The 22472-nt window shown below is 42.5% G+C and overlaps 1 pseudogene; it reads right to left on the bottom strand.

Annotated features, from left to right (window-relative positions):
- Window positions 1-700: 700 nt before the first annotated feature.
- Window positions 701-17902, bottom strand: LOC119922964 (annotated as a pseudogene).
- Between the last annotated feature and the right edge of the window lie 4570 nt (window positions 17903-22472).

Raw genomic sequence — 22472 nt, 5'->3', positions numbered from 1 at the left:
AGCAATATGGGCACCACAGGTGGAGAGAGCTTTGCGCCTCTCTTCAGAGCTGTGAGACTTCAGGGAGCCTAAGATGACACCATAGGAGATGATCAGCAGTGAAAGGTTCATGATACAAATCATCCCACTGTTGGCAATGACCAAAAGCCCTGGGATATGTGTCTCAGTGCAGGTGAGCTTCAACAGGGGATACAAGTCACACGTGAAATGGTCGATCACGTTCGGGCTGCAGAAGGGTAACAGGAGCACGAAGAAGAACTGAATCATCTAATGCAGGAAACCCCAGCCTAGGCCAGCCCCTCCAACCCACCATAGGTCTGCCGGTTCATGTTGGTCACAGTGCAGGGGCTTACAGATGTCCACATAGTGGTAGTAAGTCATCACCATGAACACAAACACCTCCACCCTGGCAAAGAAATATTCTGCAAAGAGCTGGGTCAGCCTTCATAAGAGGTGGTTTTCCGCTCCTGGAGGGAGTCTACGATCATTTTGGGGGTGATGACCGAGGAGAAGCAGGTGTTTAAAAAGTATAGGAAGGCCAGGAAGTAGTACATAGGAAAGCCCAGGAGGCTGTGGATGGTGATGATGGTGGTCACGATGAGCATATTCCCTCCCACAATCGCAAGGTGCACAAGCAGGAACACCACAGATATGATTTTCTGCATCTCTGGCCAGGAGGATGAATTCAGTCAGGTTGTTTCTACTGCCCATGATTTCTGTCTAGGATGGTGAACTCACAAAGGAGAGCCAGAGCTCTGCAAGCAACAGAGAGAACATACATCAGCCCAGGTGGTGGTGCAGCTCAATCCCCAAGGTTATGGAACTACTCTCAGTCTCGGAGCTCATTTTCATAAGGAAAATTATTACTCCATTCTTTGGGAGGAATAGGTAACAGTTTCCTAGTACAGGCATCCTTTCTAAAAGGAGGTTTTCTGTAGAAAATTCACTTATTTGGCCAGAATACTTCATAAGCGAACCTAAAATTGGATGCTAAATAAGCATCAGTAGGCAAGCAAAGCACCACTCACCTCTCCAACCCCCAACCACACCTCCAGGCCCCTAGTAGCAACACATCTGCCGCTTGCCTGCCCTGTTCCTCCACTTGCTTCCATGTTGAAAAGAGGCAGCACTTCCGCCCCCCGACAAGGTGGGGCAAAGTGAAGTGAGTAATGCCCAGGATCCAGTCTGTGCTCAATCAGGTGGCATGTCTGGACCCCAATTTCCTGGAAAAATAATCTGGATTCTCCAGCCTCAGGGCCCCTTAACTTTCTACAGGCTAACTGCAGCAGAGGCTAACGAACACCATTAAAAAAAGGGTACTAGCTAGCTGCCCTGAATATTAGTGGATGAAAATGGTAGCTGCCACCTGAATGGAATAAGCACAGATGAATTCATTTGAATAATTTCCACCTGATATTTGATTTGCCCCTTGAATTCTGAGTTCCAAATTTGATTGCAAGTTATTTTCTACACCTACATGCACACACTAATATACACACCCACACTCACATCCTTCTCTCTCACCCTATATCGTTCCCTCCCTCCCTCCTTTCTCCATATCTTTATTGATTTATGTCACTCTTTTCCCTCTTCCTTGACTATGAATGGAGACACACTGAGAGATAGAAGGACTTTAACAGGTACATTGGCATGAGGGAGAGTTTTCTCCTTACTGCCCTCATTTCAAGTCACCAACATCAAATTACCCCCTTCTAGACTGTAAGCTCGTTGTGGGCAGGGAATGTGTTTCTTTATTGTTGCAATGTACTTTCCCAAGCACTTAGTACAGTGTTTTGCATAAATTAAGTGCTCAATAAATACAATGGAACTGCACTGAATCAGCAGAATCCCTTTGTTCACTACCCTGCACAACTTGGCATGGAGGTCTAAGGAACTCAGAGAAAACCTTCTAATTTGTTGGAGGATTGAGCTAAGGAAGGAGATGTCTGGAAGAAGCAAAGATTGGGATTCTTGGGCCTAAGAAGCCAAGGATAAGAACAAAATATTGACTCTGCTCCAGGGCCCATTAAGGCAACACTTATTTTTCCATCTATCTCCTTGAGAGTCAGTCTCTTGGCATTTCTCTCATGCTCAAAACTCATCCTAGCATCTGTGAAAATGAAAACAAAGACCTAAACCCCTTTATTTTCTGTTCAGGGGTTCATTTTAATTGTAAAATGAAATGTTAGAGCAATTATTTTAATGAAAGTTCTGGGACATTCAGGAATTTTCGAGTAGAAAACTTCTGCTTCCGCACAAAGAAGTGTCAAAGTGGCCCTGGGAATTGGTTTACAGATTTTACTCCACTTAAGAATTTTACAGAAAGCTTAAAATGGTTTCCCCACATAAAAATGATTTACGTGACGTAGCAAGTTAAAACAGTGAACTTTTTCTATTTATCAAGGTTAGCTGTCTCCAGACAACAGGCAGCAAACTCCAATTAAGATCTTCTTTTATTTTCTTCATTTATTCCACCAAACAATACATCAGTCTAAGATACAATAACGGGGTCTTGTTCTTTCTTTATCAAATAATTTCTGAGATAATTTTAAGGAATTCAATCATAGAGGGTAGTTTGTCCTCTGAAATTAAAGGATGAAACTTCCTGGATACAGGGGGATAGACTCGATGACCACCAGTGATCACCTCCAGTTCAACAATAAAAAATAATCCTTCTCTTTCAAAATTTCAACTTGCCTCTTCCCTTCCCCTTTAACAAGCAATCTTCTGCCAACTCTTTGTTCCCTCCACTTTCTCTTAGCTCCAGTGACAAATTTCATCAACATTAGCCTCTTCCACTCTCACCCCCACCTTATCTGTGAAAAGGAGAAGCTGTGCATCCTTGGGGACCATGCAGTGAAGGGGGGAATCAACAGAATGTGTCAATAGAATACTGTGGTTTCCCAAGAGCAAAACCTAATTGCCACGAAGAAGAAAAATTCCTTTGGTACATCAGCCAGTGCTTTTCACTGAAGCCACCAGTATTAATTTGAAACATGCTTCCACTGTACTCAACATGATACCAGGAAGCAAATATGGCTTTATGCTCAATAAGGGGAAGGCCCCAGAAACAATCATTTCTCATGGTGAGTTATGGATTAGCAAGTCACAATTTCATCCCTCAACATCACCAGATTAGTTTGGTTCCCAGATTAATGTCCTTAAAATGTGTCCATATCTTCTCTGAATCCCTATTATTTTCATGATGTACAAGGATAAAGGAAACATGTCTACAAACTCTATTGTATTGTATCTCCCAAGTGCTTAATACAGTCCTCTGCACAAAGTATGCATTCAATAAATATGATAGATAATTGTTACAGTCACAGTCTTCTAGACTGTGAGCCTGTTGGGTAGGGACAGTCTCTATATGTTGCCGACTTGTACTTCCCAAGCACTTAGTACAGTGCTCTGCACACAGTAAGTGTTCATTAAATATGAATGAATGAAGAACGTTGGATAGACCATCGACTCATGTGTTCCACACTTACACTGACCCAAAACTGGTATCCAAACCACTAAACTCCAAGAGGAAGAAGATAGCAGCCAGGAACTCTGGCAGGCTCTAGCTAGGAATCCTGCTAGGAACCCCGCTGGAAAAAATAAATCAAACCACAAACACCAACAAACATATTTAATGGAAATAACTCAGTGAAGCTGTTGCAGGCAAGAGAAATCATCGAGTGGTGTGATGAAAATGACCCAGAAATGAAAGAGCTTTGTGTAGCTTACTATGAGACATCAATGGCCCTAACGGCACCTGGCAGCATCTGAGAACTCAGACAGGAATGAAGCTTTCAGAAACCTGTTCTGTGACTTGCAAACCAAATTCAGTAACAGGAACAGGTGGTGAGATGCCTGAATGTAAGAAATTGCTACAAAATCAAAAACATCTGCACTTTGCTCAGTTGTCCTTTGAGCACAGAATAAACATTAGAAAAGGGTCTCCGAGACTAAGCCCCCCTTCCTCTGCCCCCCTCCCCTCCTTATCGCCCCAACTTTCTCCCTTTCCTCTATGCCCCTCTGTGACCCACAACACTTGTGCTTATACTTACACATTTATAATTATAATTCTATTCATTTTTATTAATGATGTGTTCATATTTATAATTCTATTTATATTTAATGATGCTACTGATACCTCTTTACTAGTTTTAATGTCTGTCTCTCCCTTCTAGACCGTGAGCCTGTTGTGGGCAAGGATTGTCTCTGTTGCTGAATTGTACTTCCCAAGTGCTGAAGTACAGTGCTCTGCACACAGTAAGCACTCAATAAATATGATTGAATGAATGATTCTGTTGCTCTTTATTTTTCCTCCATATGAATAAATTTATTTTCACTCTGGGTTCTTCACAACCCGATTTGCTTGTATCCACCTCAGCGCCTAGTACAGTGCATTGCAAATAGTAAGCACTTGACAAATACAATTATTATTGTACTTTAAATGTCACTTTAAATGGCTTTCCCCCTCCAGAGCTTCTTCATAGCATTTTTTACCTCTTCATTTCTCAAAGTGTAGATTAGGGGATCTACAGTGAAGGATCTACAGTAAAGGATGAAGGGATCTACATGGGGGTGATAGTAGTGAGGCACAATCAATCAATCAATAGATCGTATTTATTGAGCGCTTACTGTGTGCAGAGCACTGTACTAAGCGCTTGGGAAGTACAAGTCGGCAACACATAGAGACAGTCCCTAACCAAAAGCGGTCTCACAGTCTAGAAGGGGAGACAGAGAACAAAACCAAACATACTAACAAAATAAAATAAATAGAATAGATATGTACAAGTAAGATAAATAAATAAATATATAAATAAATAAATAAATAAATAAAAAGAGTAATAAATATGTACAAACATATATATACAGGTGCTGTGGGGAAGGGAAGGAGGTAAGATGGGGGGGATGAAGAGGTGGGCAAGGGGGAGAGGAAGAAAGGGGCTCAGTCTGGAAAGGCCTCCTGGAGGAGGTGAGCTCTCAGTAGGGCATTGAAGGGAGGAAGAAAGGGAGGCACAGTGAGGAGGTTAGCAGCAGAAGAGCAGAGGGTGAGGGCTGGATTGTTAGAAGGAGAGAAGAGGGGTTAGGTACGAGGGGACGAGGTGATGGAGAGCCTTGAAGCCGAGAGTGAGGAGGGTTTGCTTGATGTGCAGGTTGACAGGCAGCCACTGGAGATTTTTGAGGAGGGGAGTAACATGCCCAGAGCATTTCTGCACAAAGATGATCCGGGTAGCAGAGTGAAGTATAGACTTAAGTGGGGAGAGACAGGAGGATGGGATATCAAAGAGGAGGCTGACGACCCCGGGCCCACGTCCTTCCCCTGGCCTGGAATGCCCTCCACCAACACATCTGCCAAGCTAGCTCTCTTCCTCCCTTCAAAGCCCTACTGAGAGCTCACCTCCTCCAAGAGGCCTTCCCAGACTGAGCCCCCTTTTTTCTCTCCTCCACCCAATCTGTTCTGCCTGACCTCCTTCTCCTCCCCACAGCACTTGCATATATTTATAGATTTATTACTCTATTTATTTTTCTTGTACGTATTTACTATTCTATTTATTGTATTAATAATGTACATATAGCTATAATTCTATTTGTTCTGACGATTTTGACACCTGTGTACATGTTTTGTTTTGTTGTCTATCTCCCCCTTCTAGACTGTGAGCCCGTGGTTGGGTAGGGAACATCTCTATATGTAGCTGACTTGTACTTCCCAAGCGCCTAGTACAGTGCTCTGCACAGAGTAAGCGCTCAATAAATACGATTGAATGAATGAATGAATAAATAATGCAGTCACTTATTTGTCTATGGGGAAGGTCCACACAGGCCTCATGTACATGAAAATGTAAAGAACACAGAATAAGACAACCAAAGTGATGTGGGAGCAGCAGGTCGAGAGGGCGTTGTGCCTCTTTTCCAAACTGAGGGATTTCAGGGAGTGCAGGATAACTGCATAGGAGAGAAGTAGCAAGAGAAAGATGATCACACAGATGGCCCCACCATTGCCAGCCACTGATAGGCCAATGAAGTAGGTATCAGTGCAGTCGAGTTTCAACAGAGGGTACATATCACAGATAAAGTGGTCGATGACACTGGGGCTGCAGAAAGGCAACAGAAACATGAAGAGAGGTTGTTCCATTGAGTGCAGAAAGCCTCCTACCGAGGCAAATCCCACCATCAGTCCACAAGCACACCTATTCATAATTGTCATATAATACAGAGGTTTACAAATGGCCACTTAGCGGTCATAGGCCATGACCACAAGAACAAAGACCATGGTACCTCCAAATAAGTGTTCTACAAAGAGCTGGGCCATATAGCCTTTGAAGGAGATGGTTTTCTTCTCATAAAGTAAATCTACAATCATCTTGGGGGCCATAGCAGTAAAGTAAAAGACATTCCTAAAGGACAAGTAGGCAAGAAAGAAGTACATGGTGGTGCGTAGATTCTGGCTAGCGATTACTGTTACCGAATTGAGCATGTTCACCACTATAGTCATCACGCTGATGATGAAAAAACACAAATAACACTTTCTGCACCTTAGGATTCTGGGATAGTCCCGAGGATGAATTCAGCAACGTTGTTTTGTATTCCATCTCTTCCTGTGGAGGAGGTCTGCTCCGAAGTGAGAGCTTATCTGCAAAAATAATAAAAATTACAAATGAGGTAGTCTTGAATACAAGCGGAGCTGCTCTTTGTAGGACTTCCAAGGTTCCATTTCTATTATCTCATTTCTTCCCTGCAAACTCTGTGGTTATTAGATGGAACTCTTTTGCTTCTTCATTTTACAAAGGGGAAAATGAGGTTTAGTGAGGTATCATAGCAACTCAGTGGCTGAATTGGAATTAGAGGGCAAACAAAAACCAGATAAAAGCCAGGACCTAGTGCAGTGTCCTTGCTGCATCAGTGAATTCACATTTAGGTAGCCAGCTCAGTCAAAACAATAATCTTTCCTGTCTCTGACTAAGAGCGAGAAAAAAATGTCCAAAAGGCAATGCATGAAAAGTTGATTTTCAAAACAGAATATCTATAATGCTATTTTGACTATCTGCACCTTGTGAACAGGGAACCTGTCTACCAATTCTGTTATATTGTAGTTTCCAAAATGCTTAATACAGTGACAGGACACAGAAAACACTGAATAAATACAATTGATTGAATTATAAATATGGCAAATGAAATACTTGTATCTGAGGTAAAAATATTCCTTGTTACGTTGCTCTAGTATTGTCATCAAACAATTCCTGAATACTGATATTGTCCAAATGTTTTAAGATATACAGTCCTTGCCAAACTTAATTTTAGAACTTTTAATATATTTTTGTTCATTTCATTTTGCAGGTGAATAAAATAATGATGAGAAAGTAGTAATAGCATGGATGTAATGCCCTGTTCTGGGTTTTATGTTATTATGGAATTTGTTAAGCATTTGCTATGTGTCAGGCTGTGTACTAAGTGCTGAGATAGAAACAAAATAATTGGATTGTACACAGTCCCTAACCCACACAGGGCTCACCATCTTAATTCCCATTTTACAGATGAGGGAACTGATGCACAGAGAAGTTGTGACTTGTCCAAAGTCACAAAGAAGGTAAATTGTGAAGTTGGGATTAGAACCCAGGCCTTCTGACTCGCGGCCCATGATTTTTCCACTACGACACACAGCTTTCCTGTTAAAAAGGTTAGGAAATATATAACAAGCAGGTGACACATACCCTCCACCCTATCTCCACCCTCACCAACCCTGAAATCCTTCTTTCAGACCATAAACTTCTAACCTGTCTCCTCTCTCACACTCCTTCCCCTTGTAAATCTATATTACTCCGCCATAGAAAGCTCCGCTCTCCCAACCCCATCCATCTTTCTCAGCGCATTACACCCCACCTCACCTCCCTATCCTCTCTACCCACTCTTGATGACCAAATTACTGCCCTCAACTCCATCCTCTCTACTCAACTCAACTCGCTCACTTCCCTGTCCTTTCATCGCTCTCGCACCACTAACCAACAGCCTTGGATCACTGCCACATTCTGCCTCCTTCTCTCTTAAGCTTGAGCTGCTGAACAATGCTGGCTCAAGTCTGAACACCAAGCCAAAATTGTTCTCTTTAAATTTGTCCTTTCCTGCCTTAACTCTGCCTTCTGCTCTGCCAGGCAAACTATTTTTCTTCCCTTATTGACACCCATGCCCATCACTCCAGTTAGCTGTTCTGGACATTCAACTCCCTTCTCAGGCACCCTATTCCTCCCCCTCCTCCATTCCTCACTCCCAAAGATCTGGCCACCTACTTCATTAGGAAAATTAACACCATTAGATCTGAGCATCTCATAGTCACTCCTCCCCCTTCTCCAACACCCCCACTCTCAACACTCTTCTCTACTTTCCCATCCTTCCCAGAAGTATCCTCAGATGAGATCTCTGCCCGCAAATGCCACCCCATCCACCTGTGCTTCGAACTCCATTCCCTCTCATCTTGTAAAAACTCTCACCCCTTCCCTCCTCCCATCCTTAACTTCCATCTTCAACCTCTCACTCTCCAATGGTTTTTTCCCCTCTGCCTTCAAACATGCCCGTATCTCCCTCATCCTAAAAAAGCCCTCTCCTGACCCCACTGCCCCTTCCAGTTATCACCCTATCTCCTTCCTACCCATGCTTTCCAAACTCTTAGAAAGGATTGTCTACACTCGCTGCCTTGAATTCCTCAACTCCAACTCTCTCCTAAACTTCCTCCAATCTGGGTTTCGTCCCCTACACTCCCCAAAGCTGTCCTCTCAAAGGTCACAAATGACCTCCTTCTTGCTACATCCAATGGCTTCTACTCTATCCTAATCCTCCTCGACCTCTCATCTGCCTTTGACACCGTGGATCATCCCCCTTCTCTTCAACATGTTGTCCAATTTTGGCTTCACAGACTCCGTCCTCTCCTGGTTCTCCTCATCTCTCTGGCCGTAGACTCTCGTTCTCCTTCGCGGACTCCTCCTCCCCTTCTCATCCCCTTTCTGTAGGGGTTCCTCAAGGGTCAGTTCTTGGTACCCTTCTGTTCTCGATCTATACTTACTCCCTTGGTGAACTCATTCACTCCCATGGCTTCAACCATCATCTCCATGCAGAAGGCAACCAAATCTACATCTCTGCCCCTGCTCTCTCTCCCTCCCTCCAGGCTCGTATCTCCTCCTGCCTTCAGGATATCTCCATCTGGATGTCTGCCTGCCACCTAAAGCTCAACATGTCCAAGACTGAGCTTCTTAACTTCCTTCCCAAACCCTGCCCTCTCCCTGACTTTTCCGTCACTGTGGATGGCACTACCATCCGTCCTGTCTCACAAACCCACAACCTTGGTGCCATCCTTGCCACTGCTTTCTCATTCATCCCACACATCCAATCCATTACCAAAACCTACCAAAATCCATTACCAACATCGCCAAGATGTGCCCTTTCTTCTCCATCCAAACTGCTACCTTGTTGGTTCAATCTCTCATTGTATCTCGACTGGATTATTCATTCATTCATTCATTCAATCGTATTTATTGAGCGCTTACTGTTTACAGAGCACTGTACTAAGCGCTTGGGCAGTACAAGTTGGCAACATATAGAGACGGTCCCTACCCAACAACGGGCTCACAGTCTAGAAGGGGGAGACAGACAACAAAACAAACAATGTAGACAAGTGTCAAAATCGTCAGAACAAATAGAATCAAAGCTGTATGCAAATCATTAACAAAATAAAAAGAATAGTAAATATGCACAAGGAAAATAGAGTAATTAATATTTATAAAGTGCTGTGGAAGGGAAGGAGGTAGGACGGGGTGGATGGGGATGAGGACAGGAAAAAGGGGGCTCAATATGGGAAGGCCTCCTGGAGGCGGTGAGCTCTCAGTAGGGCTTTCAGGGGAGGAAGAGAGCTATCTCGGCGGATGTGTGGAGGGAGGGCATTCCAGGCCAAGGGAAGGACATGAGCCGGGGGTCGAAGGTGGGACAGGCAAGAACTAGGTACAATGAGGAGGTTAGCAGCAGAGGAACAGAGGGTGATGGCTGGGCTGTAGAAGGAGAGCAGGGAGGTTAGGTAGGAGGAGGCGACGTGATGGAGAACCTTGAGCAAAAAGTGAGGAATTTTTGCTTAATTAGTAGGTTGACAGGCAGCCACTGGAGATTTTTGAGGAGGGGAGTAACATGCCCAGAGCGTCTCTGCACAAAGATAATCAGGCCAGCAGAGTGAAGTATAGACTGAAGTGGGGAGAGACAGGAATATGGGAGATCAGAGAGGAGGCCGATGCAGTAGTCCAGTCGGGATAGGATGAGACATAGAACCAGCAAGGTAGCAGTTTGAATGGAGAGGAAAGGGCAGATCTTGGCGATGTTGTGGAGGTAAGACCGGCAGGTTTTGGTGACAGATTGGATGTGTGTGGTGAACGAGAGAATGGAGTCGAGGATGACACCAAGGTTACGGGCTTGTGAGACGGAAAGGATGGTAGTGCCATCTACAGTGACGGGAAAGTCAAGGAGAGGGCAGAGTTTGGGAGGGAATATAAGGAGTTCAGTCTTGGACATATTGAGTTATAGATGGCGGGCAGACAACCAGATGGAGATATACTGAAGGCAGGAGGAGATACGATTATTATTACTCTGTTTATTTATTTATTTTACTTGTACATATTTATTCTATTTATTTTATTCTGTTAATATGTTTTGTTCTCTGTCTCCCCCTTCTAGACTGTGAGCCCACTGTTGGGTAGGGACCGTCTCTGTATGTTGCCAACTTGTACCTCCCAAGCATTTAGTATAGTGATCTGCACAAAGTAAGCCCTCAATAAATACGATTGAATGAATGAATGAATACGAGCCTGGAGGTAGGGAGAGAGAGCAGTGGCAGAGATGTAGATTTGGGTGTCATCAGAGTAGAGATGATAGTTGAAGCCTTGGGAGCGAATGAGTTCACCAGGGGAGTAAGTGTAGATATAAAACGGAAGGGGACCAAGAACTGACGCTTGAGCAACCCCTACAGTGAAGGGATGGGAGGGGGAGGAGAAGCCCGCAATGGAGACTGAAAATGAACGGCCAGAGAGATGAGGAGAACTAGGAGAGATGGAGCTTTTGAAGCCAAGGTTGGATAGCTTGTTGAGGAGAAGCGGGTGATCCACAGTGTCGAAGGCAACTGAAAGGTCGAGGAAGATTTGGACAGAGTACGAGCCGTTGGATTTGTCAAGAGGGAGGTCACTAGTGACCTTTGAGAGGGCGGTTTCGGTGGAGTGGAGGGGATGGAAGCCAGATTGTACGGGGTCAAGGAGAAAGTTGGCATTGAGGAATTCGAAGCAGCAGGTGTAAACGACTCGTTCTAGGAGTTTGGAAAGGAAGAGTAGGAGGGAAATAGGGCGATAACTAGAAGGGGAGGTGGGGTCAAGAGAGGGTTTTTTTAGGATGGGGAGACGTGGGCATGTTTGAAGGCAGGGGGAAGGAACCAGTGGAGATTGAGCTGCATCAGCCTCATTTCTTATCTCCAATCCTTCTGTCTCTCCCCGTTTCAATCTATTCCTCACTCTGCTGCCCAGATTATCTTTGTAGAGCAACATTCTGGGCGTGGTTTAGTGGAAAGAGCTCGGCCTGGGAGTCAGAGGTCGTGGGTTCTAATCCCGACTCAGCCACTTCTCTGCTGTATGACTTCGTGCAAGTCATTTAACGTCTCTGTGCTTCAGTTGCCTCATCTGTAAAATGAGGATTAAGACTGTGAGCCCCACTTGGAATAACCTGATTACTTTGCATCTATACCAGTGCCTAGAACAGTGCTTGACCCATAGTAAGCACTTAACAAATGCCATCATTTTTTTTATTTATGGCACCTCCCTCTTCAAAAATCACCAGTGGTTGCCCATCCACCTTCAGATGAAGGAAAAATTTCTCACTATCGGCTTCAAAACTCTTCATCACCTCACCCCCTCTTACCTCACCTCCCTTCTCTCCTTTTACAGCCCAGCCCGCATACTCCACTCCTCTGCCGCTAATCTCCTCACTGTGTCTCTTTCCTGCGTGTTCCACTGTCAACCCCTGGCCCAAGTCACACCCCAGGCCTGGAATACCCTTCCTCCGCACATCAGCCAAACTAGTTCTCTTCTTCCCTTCAAAGCCCTGCTGAGAGCTAACCTACTCCAGGAAGCCTTCCCAGACTGAGCCCCCTTTTTCCTCTGCTCCTCCACCCCTCCCATCGCCCCGACTCCCTCCCTCTGCCCTACCCCCTTCTCCTTCCCACAACACTTTTGTATATCTGTACATATTTATTACTCTACTTTATTAATGATGCACATATAGTTATAATTCTATTTATCTATTCTGATGGTATTGACACCTGTCTACGTGTTTTGTTTTGTTGTCTGTCTCTCCCTTCTAGACTGTGACTCTGTTGTGGGGTAGGGACCGTCTCTATATGTTGCCGATTTGTACTTTCCAAGTGCTTAGTACGCTCTGTACACAATAAGCGCTCAATAAATACAATTGAATGAATGAATGAATACCCTGCCCAGAATAATCTTACAGAAGAGTGAAGAATGTCTTTGTCAGATTCAACAAACATATGAATTATCCATAACATACCTGAAAAATTTTCTCATACAGCTTGACTTGAAGTCTATTACCACAAAAACTCCATCAAAATACTTGATCTCGATTTTTAATTTCCCTGGGACCTGCCATGATAACCATGAAGTTTTGCAGTTGTGACTTCACAAAGAGGATGAGAAAACAAATATTCATATAAACATATTTTCAACAGCCATACACCACTAAACACATTCAAGAGTTTTTGTTCAATTACTTTGAATGAAAAGAGAAACCTGTGACACATTATTTGGAAAACTAAAACTCAAAAAGCTAGTCAAACTAGAAAAATGTATCCTTGCTACTTCCAAGATGAGGATGTTATTTATCTAGATTTGAGTAGCTTAGGTGGAAAACTACTTTTGATAGATAAGCACATAAGTTCTTGCAAATGGAAGGTCAGGCTCACCCTGCTTAAACAGAACTATTTTAATAATATTTTCTTAAGCTATAAATCTTTCCCTGTGGCCTCAATTTTTGATTTTGTCTTGGAGACCATGCTATCAGACCTAATACAGGAAGAATGCTTATATTTATCCTAATACCTTTTTGTGCCATGATGATGATTTAGGGAATACCTCTCATCCATAGCTCTCAGAGACCACAAACAGCAAAAAAAGGACATTTTCAATCTCTAGTGTTAGAAATCCTTTCTTTCAACCCTGAAAAGCTTTCAGAAAATCATTTTCACCTCTAGGGGGAACTCCATAAACATCCAAGAGTCTGGTGAAGACCGTAGCTCTAATGGCAAAAAATCTTCTTTCTGACAAAGGTTTGCAAAAACAAATGACTAAATTGGATTTTACTTGGAACAAACATGCATGCCCCCATTTGGGGGATTTGAACTATCTTGGGAAATTTCACTTCTGTTTCCTTGAAGAACACTTTATAGAAAATGTTCACTAGGAGGTGTACAACATGATATGAATGACCTCAATGCATTTTGAACAACAACATCAACATCAACAACAACAACAGAGTTTCATCATTCTCGCAGTGCTATTTCTCCACTGGCTGAATTCACTGAGGAGTTTCTCAGTGCCCATGAAATTTTCTACCTTCTATGCCATCCTGCTGCTGTGTGTAACATCTGCAGAGATTCTTCAAGGATGAATGCATCCATAGGCCAAGCTGATGTGAAATAAGCAACAAGTTATTTGGCTAGGGACACGTGCCCAATTTTGGCCTGTTACCTCCTTACAGGATTTCTGATTGGGAAAGATATTTTCTATTTCCTAGCTAGGCATTTAAAGGTGCACTAAACTGACCCCAATAAAGCAACAGCAGCTGAACTTCATTCAATGACATTTAATGAGCTTTTACTGTGTGCAAAGCACTGTATTAAGCACTTAGGAGAGTACAATACAGTAACCAACACATTCCCTAACCATAACAAGTTCACAATCTAGAGGAAACCGAAGGAATATCTTTTATATTTCCATAGCAGTGAAGTCCAGTATTTCTTCAATCAATTCATTAATAGCATCTATTTAGTGTCTGCTGTATACAAAGCAATCACAGTATTTATTTAGCATTTACTTTGCACAGCACATTGCGCTAAGCACCTAGTAGAGTACAATATAGTTGTTTGACATGATTCCTAACATCAAGGAGCTTTCAATAGAGAGGGAGAGACAAACATTAAAATAAATTACAGATGAGGGAAGCAACTGAGTATAAGGATATATATATATATAAATATATTTATATATATTTATATTTATATATATAAATTATATATATATATATATATATATATATATATATATATATATATATATATATATTTGCCATGGATGTGTGAGTACAAATCACTGTATGAAGTACTTGGAATGGTAAAATAATTATAAGAATGATACTTACTAGGGTGCCAAGAACTGTACTAAAAACTGGAGTAGATACAATCAATAAATCAACCAATCAGTAGTATTTACTGAGCACTGAGTACAAGGGACTGTACTGAGTGACTGGGAGACTACAACCCAACAATGAAACAGACACATTCCCTGGAAAAACTGAACTTACAGTCTAGAAGGGAAGACAGACATTAATATGAATCAATGAATTATAGATATTCATTCATTCATTCAATCGTATTTATTGAGCGCTTCCTGTGTGCACAGCACTGTACTAAGCGCTTGGGAAGTACAATTTGGCAACATATAGAGACGGTCCATACCCAACAGTGGGTTCACAGTGTATTGAGTGCTGTGGTGCTGGGTCTGGGAATGAATGAGGGGACCAAGTCAAGAGGAAAATGAGAGCTTAGTCAGGGAAGGCCTCTTGGAGGATATGTGCCTTCAATAAGGCTTTGAAAGTGGGGAGAGTAAATGTCTGTTGGATAGGAAGAGGAAGGGAATTCCAGGCCAGAGGTAGGACATGATGATGATGATAATGGCATTTCTTAAGTACTTACTACGTGCCAAACAGTGTTCTAAGTGCTGGGGTCGATACAAGGTAATCAGATTGTCCCACGTGGGGCTCACAGTCTTATTCCCCATATTGCAGATGAGGTAACTGAGGCACAGAGAAGTTAAGTGGCATGCCATGGCGATGACATGGGTGAGAGGTTGGCAATGAGATAGATTAGATCGAGGTAGAAAGAGAAGGTTGACATTAGTGGAATGAAGTGTGTAGGCTGGGTTGTTGTAGAGGAGTAGCAAGGTGAGGTAGGTGTATATTAAGGGCAAGGTGGTCATGTACATTAAAGCCAATGGTAAGAAGCTTTACATTACCACAATGTAAGCAGATCTGACACAATTCCAGTCTCATATAAGGCTCCCAGTCAAGAGAGAAGGAGGACAGGGATCTTATTCCCATTTTTACAGATGAGGAAACAAGCACAGAGAAGTCAAGTGGGACGTAACGTGGCCTAGAGGAACGATCATGGGCTTGGGAGTCAGATGAACTGTGTTCTAATCCTGACACTGCCAGTTGTCTGCTGTTTAACCTTGGATAAGTCATTGAACTTCTCTGAATCTCAGTGACCTCATCTGTAAAATGGGATCAAATACCACCCCCTACTACTTAGACTATGAGCCCTATGTGGGATATGGACAGAACCAGTGCTCAGTATAGTGCCCAGAGCTTTGTACAGTGTCCAGCTCTTAGTACAGTGCCTGGCGCATAGTAAGCACTTAACAAATACAATAATTATTGTAATCAGGTATCCACCCAGTGCTTAGTAAAGTGCTTGGCATATAGTAAGTGCTTAATAAGTACCACAAAAATAGTGACTTGCCCAAGGTAACACAGTAAGTGGACGAGGGGTTTAAACCTCTTGTCTCTTGACTCCCAGACCAATACTCTTTCCACTAGGTCATGAGAGCTGCTTCTCATATAAAATGAAAACACATGATCCCTGCCTGCAACAGTTTACAATTTAAATTACAGATGAGACCAAGTAATAGAGTATATAAGATACGAGATACTTCCCAAGGTAATATCTCACATAGAAAAATAAGTGATGCTGTTGTTGGTAGTGACACTTGTATCCTTTGCTGTGAAAGGGCTACAGAAGTTCATCATTAAGCCTTTTGCAGGTATTTTAATTCTCCAAATGATGGATATCAAACAATCTGGACAATTTAACTTACATTTTTGGTACCCTATGAGATTTCTAAACTAAATCTGGATTGGGGTTGGAGAGGTAACATGGCCTAGTAGAAGGACCACAGGCCTGGGAGTCAGAAGACATGAGTTCTAATCCTGCCTCTGACACTTGTTTGCTGTGTTACCTTGGGCATGTTGCTTAACTTCATAGTGCCTCAGTTTCCTCAACCACAAAATGGGGGTTAAATACCTGCTCTCCCTCCTATGGACTGTGAGCCCTATTTGGGACAAAAACTGTCCAACTAGATTATCATGTGTCTATTCCAGGGCTCCATACAGCACTTAGCATATAGTATGTACTTAACAAATACCGCAGTTTTCATTATTTTCATTATTCTTCTAATAATTATTACTGTATTTAGTGATGGTAAACATTCTACATCATGTATAGCAACAATAATCTGCATAGTTCTCAGGTTTCACTGTGAAAGAGTAATATTGTCCATCAGGAGCTCTGTTTGTGTTGGAGTATATTCAAGATGGGTTTTCTTTCATCTGAAAGTGGGTGGCTATTCGGGTGTTTAAAAAGCTGAAGTAGGGCCTACTTGGGCAGGCCTGGGCCATTCTTACTGATTTTCCCAAGTCCAGGTGGTTTCTATGGTTTTTCTCCCTCTTTCTTCATCACAGAATGCTGGTTCTGCTGCACCAAGTCTATCCAAATCCCAATAAAAATCTCTCTTCTTCACTGATAAAGACATTGCTCTGTCACCCTGGACACAGTGATTTCACTTATTACGTATATAACCCTGAGTGTTCTCCCATTTACCACAATTATCTGTTTTTCCTTCTATTCTTACCTTAAGAGGATACCAATTACCACTAGAATGTACTGAAAGCAGCCTTTTAATCAATGAGGAGGAAGACTTAAACACGTACAGGAAATGACATTCATCATTCTGACAATTCAGAATACATTAAAACCTTCAAGTACAGTTCTTTCAGAAGAGATTATGCCACAGTGATTTTCCTTAGAGCATCTGTAGAACCCGCTGGTTCCTTCCTTCTCCCACTGAAAGAAACAACATAATTCTCAGAAAGTGATTCATTTATTTCCTGAAGTCATTATTTGGCTCTATAACTTCCTCATGGCTTTTTTCGCCTCCACACTTCTCACGGTGTGGATCAAGGGGTTTCACAAGGGAGTAATGACAACATTGAATACAGCCACTTCTTTGTCCATGGGGAAGGTGGAGGTAGGACCCATGTAGGTGAAGATACAGGGAATGAAGAACAGCATGACAACCATGACATGAGAGCCACAGGTGGAGAGCACTCTGCGCCTTCCCTCCAAACTATAACTTTTTAGGAATTTCTCTATATGTTGCCGACTTGTACTTCGGAAGTGTGCTCTGCACACAGTAAGTGCTCAATAAATACGATTGAATGGATAAATGGATGAAAGTTGGCCATGTAGGAAACGACCAGTATAGTTAAACAGATAGTGCAGATCAGGCCACTGTTGGCAGCTAGCAACAGGCCCACGACATAGGTGTCTATGCGGGTGAGTTCCAACAAAGGATACATGTCCCAGAGAAAGCGATCAATGACATTGGGACCAAAGAAGGGCAGCCAGAATAGGGAAGTGAATCTGAATTACTGAATGAAAGAAGCCCATTATCAAGGCCACCTTCACCATTAGGGCACACACCTGCCAGTTCATGATGATCAAATAGTGCCAGGGTTTGCAGATGGCCACGTAATGATCAAAGACCATCATAATGAGAAGGATGACCTCTGTCCTTCCAAAGAAGTGTGATTAAAAAGAGATGGACCATGCAGCCATCACAGGAGATGACTTTCCTGGAACACAGGCTGTCTACAATCATTTTGGGAGTGGTCGAAGAGGAGTAGAAGGTGTCTAAGAAATATAGATACGAGACGAAGTAGTACATAGTGGAGCAGAGATTCTGGCTGGCCTTCATGGTTATGACCACAAGTAGGTTTCCCAAAAAAAGTTACAGGGTAGATAATTAGGAAAAAACAAATGAAAGTTTCGGCAACTCTGGATTCTGGGTAAGTTCCAAGAGAATGAATTTGGTCACATTGTTCCTTTTTCTCATCGATTATGTGTTGGTGATGAACAGGCCGGTAAGCATGCATGAAAAGATAAAGATAATTAAATTTCTTTAGTACCGTTTTTTTCCCTTGTTATCCAAGATACTTTATTTCTACTACCTAATATTTCACTCATTTTTGAAATACCTTGGTACCATTTCACAGAAAAAAAATCAAGTCAAGTAACTTGTATAATACCCCACCTTCTGCCAAGGGTTATCAATCAATCACTGGTATTTACTGAGTGCTTACTCTGTGCAGAGTGCTGTACTAAGTGCTTAGACATGCAGAATCCAGTATTCTTTCCACTTAGTTCAGAGCTTAGCAACGAGCATGGCAAGTACCATTGGTAGCATTTCACTTGTATTTTCACCCGTTAGTCACCCCCCTCCTCCAGCCCCACGGAAAGTATGTATCTATCTGTAATATATTTATTTATAATTAATGTTTGCCTCCCTCTCTTGATTGTAAACTCACTGTGAACAGGGAACCTGTCTACCAACTCTGTTGCATTTGATTTCCCTAAGCACTTAATAGAGTGCTTGGGTATGGGCTTGGAAGTTAGAGGTCATAGGTTCTAATCCCAACTTTGCCATTTGTCAGCTATGAGACCCTGGGCAAGTCACTTTAGTCCTCTGTGCCTCAGTTCCCCCATCTGTAAAATGGGGATGAAGACTGTGAGCCCCATGTGGGACAACCTACTGCCTTGTATCTACCCCAGCACTTAGAACTGTGCTTGGCACAAATTAAGCACATAATAAATACCATCATAAACATCATTATCATCAGTGCTCTGCACACAGAAAGTGCTCAATAAATGTGATTGATTGATGGATTTCACAGCACACTGGAGTACCCAACAGAAGCCATTTTACTTTACTGGGGGATGGTCAGAAAAATAATAATATTAATAATAATAATGGCATTTGTGAAGCACTTACTATGTGCTAAGCATGGTTCTAAGCACTACGGCAGATACAAGGTAATCAGGATGTCCCACGTTGTGCTCGCAGTCTTAATCCCTATTTTACAAATGAGGTAACTGAGGCACAGAGAAGTGAAATGACTTGCCCAAAGTCACACGGCTGGCAAGTGGCAGAGCTGGTGTTAGAACCCACAACCTCTGACTCCCAAGCCCGTGCTCTTTCCACTAAGCCACGAATAGGCTTGCTGAATTGTTTGCTTTAGAAAACTCTTGTTTCTTTCTAGTAGACAAGGGGTACTTGCTGTTGGGTTAGGTTTATTCCCTCCTTTCACTGTGAATGCCTCCAATGGCACGTTAGGACAAATAAACGTTCCTCTTTCAGTTAATCCTGCTTCTGTGATTCCATTAAAGAGAGACTCCCTTATAGGTAATGGGATCTATTGGGAAAAGGAAGCAAATGGCCAAAAAATTCCTGAAAATGTTCATAATCCATAAAACTACAATCTCTGTGCTTTTTTTTTCAAAATAAGCAGTTTATTGAATTAAGGATATTGGATCCTCTTTCTTGTCCTATTATCCATCAATCATTCAATCAATGGTATTTATTGAATGCCTAGAGTGCTGTATTCAGTGCCTAGGGGCATACAATATAATAGAGATTGCAAGCTCGTTGTGAGCAGAGAATGTGTCTGTTATACTGCTATATTGTACTCTCCCAAGCGCTTTGTATAGTACTCTGCACATAGTGAATGCTCAATAAATATGACTAACTGACTAGAGTAGGTAGACCTGATCCCTGCCCACAAGGAGCTTACAAAGTGGAGGAGGAGGCAGGCATTAAATTAAATGATGGATATGCACAAAAGTGCTGTGAGGCTGGGATGAATTTCAAAGTGTTTAAAAGGTAGACACCCAAGTGCAGGTAATGCAGAAGAGAGGGAAAATTGGGGAAGTGAGGGCCTCGTCAGGAAAAGACCTGATTTTAGAAGGGCTTTGAATATGGGGGGAGTAGAGCTCTCAGAAACAAGGACAGTCACCACAGGAAACAGACCTGGGAGTTTACTATCTTCCTTCCTGTTATATGTTTCTACTAAATATCCTCTTGGGCTTCTGCATCCCAGAAGAAAACATATGGAAATTGGGACTTTTAGTTCTCTTCCTTTAAAGCATTTCCCTTGCCCCTCCCCACTTCCTGCTCTCCCTCTTAAATAATTCTCCACTCCTTAGGTTCCTTGTATCCTATATCCTGCACCCTTTCTCTCAAACTTCCAATGCCCACCAACTATTCACATAAATCACTCAATCAATCAACGTATTGAATGCCTAATGTCCTGGTTCTCCGCCTATCTCTCTGGCCTCTCAGTCTCAGTCTATTTCACAGGCCCCTCCTCTTCCCTACATCCTGTAACTGAGGGGATCCCTTAAGGTTCAGTTCTTGGTCCCCTTCTATTCTACATCTACATCCACTCCAACTCATTCACTCCCATGGCTCCAACTACCTACCATCTCTATGAGAATGATTCCCAAATCTACATCTCCAACCCAGATCACTCTCCTCTGCAGTCTCATATTTCCTCCTGCTTTCAGGACATCTCTACTTAGAAGTACCACCGACACCTCAAACGTAACATGCCTCAAACAACAATCTTCCCACCCAAACCCTGTCCTCCCCATGACTTTCCCATCACTGCACACACCACCACCATCCTTCCTGCCTCACAAACTCACAATCTTGGTGTTATCCTCGATTCAACTCTCTCATTCAACTCACATATTCAATCTGTCACTAAATCCTGTAAGTCCAACCTTTACAACATCGCTAAAATCTGCCTTTTCCTCTCCATCCAAACTGCTACCACGTTAATCCAAGCACTATCTTATCCCACCTTGATCACTGTAATCGCCTTCTTGCTAACCTCCCTACCTCCCATGTCTCCCCACTTCAATCCATACTTCATTCTGCTGCCCAGATTATTTTTCTACAGAAACTTTCAGTCCATGATTCCCCACTCTTCAAGAACCTCCACATCAAGCAGAAACTCCTTACCATCAGCTATAAAGCACCTAATCACCTTGCCCCCTCCTACCTTACCTTGCTACTCCCTACTATAACACAGCCCAGACACTTCACTCATCTAATGCCAACCTACTCACTGTACCTTGATCTCGTCAATCCCATTGCCGACCTCTTGCACACATTCTGCTTCTGTTCTGGATGCCCTCCCTCTTCATATCCAAATGACAATCACTCTCTCCACCTTCAAAGTCTCGTTGAAGGCACATCTCCAAGAAGATTTTCCTGAATAACCCCTGATTTCCTCTTCTACCACTCCCTTCTGTGTCACCTTTGCATTTGGATTAGCATCACTCCCTCAACCTCACAACAATTATGAACACATCCATAATTCATTTATTTATATTGTCTGTCTCTCCCTCTAGCCTGTAAGCTCGCTGTGGGTAGGGAATGTATTTTTAACTCTGTTATATTGTACTCTCCCAAGCGCTTAGTACAGTACTCTGCACCCAACAAACACTTAATAAGTGTGGTTGATTGATTGGTTACTGTGTGCAGAGCATTGCACTGAATGCTTGGGAGAGTACAAATATGGGCAATATTTCTGAAGGGCCAAATATAAATGCAGTGGAAAAGGCATTTTTGAGTATCTGCGTACATCTGAGATTTCCAATAGAAACACATAACTGGTCCCTGGAGTCGTTTCAAAACTGGTTTTGGATTTGGGACAAATTAGGTCAATTCCTAATTTTATTTACAGTTTTATGGGGCTTATTGGTACCCTAAATATGTGGTTTTTCAATTAGCTGCCTTGATAATACGCACGAAGGAGAAATGAACATTCATATGGACTTTACAGTCTCCAGATGTGATCATCATTAGAGAAAAATCCTGACCAATAAAAGTTAGAATAAAATTCCTTTCAATGAGATGAAAAAAAGTAATTGAAGTAATGATCAACCAGAATGGAAGAGATATATTTGTTAAATGTGTAATATTAAAGTGGATAATTTCTTGTGATGCTTGTAGTATTGTCCCCCAACCTCAATAGCTCATTTGATAAACTATTTAGCTAGTAGCTCGCAAGATATTCCCTCTCAGAGACACACTTATGGATTAACAGCTGCATCAGTTGCTCTCCTCTGCTATCAATATTTCACTCTGAGCCCAGCATCATTTTTTTTTAAATTGCATTTGCTAAGTGCTTACTATGTGCCAGGTACTATAGTAAGTGCTGGGGTAGATACATGGTAATCAGGTTGGATACAATTTGTGTACCACAGTGGGCTC

Source organism: Tachyglossus aculeatus, unplaced genomic scaffold, assembly GCF_015852505.1.
Source record: "Tachyglossus aculeatus isolate mTacAcu1 unplaced genomic scaffold, mTacAcu1.pri scaffold_134_arrow_ctg1, whole genome shotgun sequence".
NCBI lineage: Eukaryota > Metazoa > Chordata > Mammalia > Monotremata > Tachyglossidae > Tachyglossus > Tachyglossus aculeatus.
The sequence above is the reverse complement of the archived record's forward strand: the minus strand, read 5'-3'. Positions and strand labels throughout refer to the sequence as shown.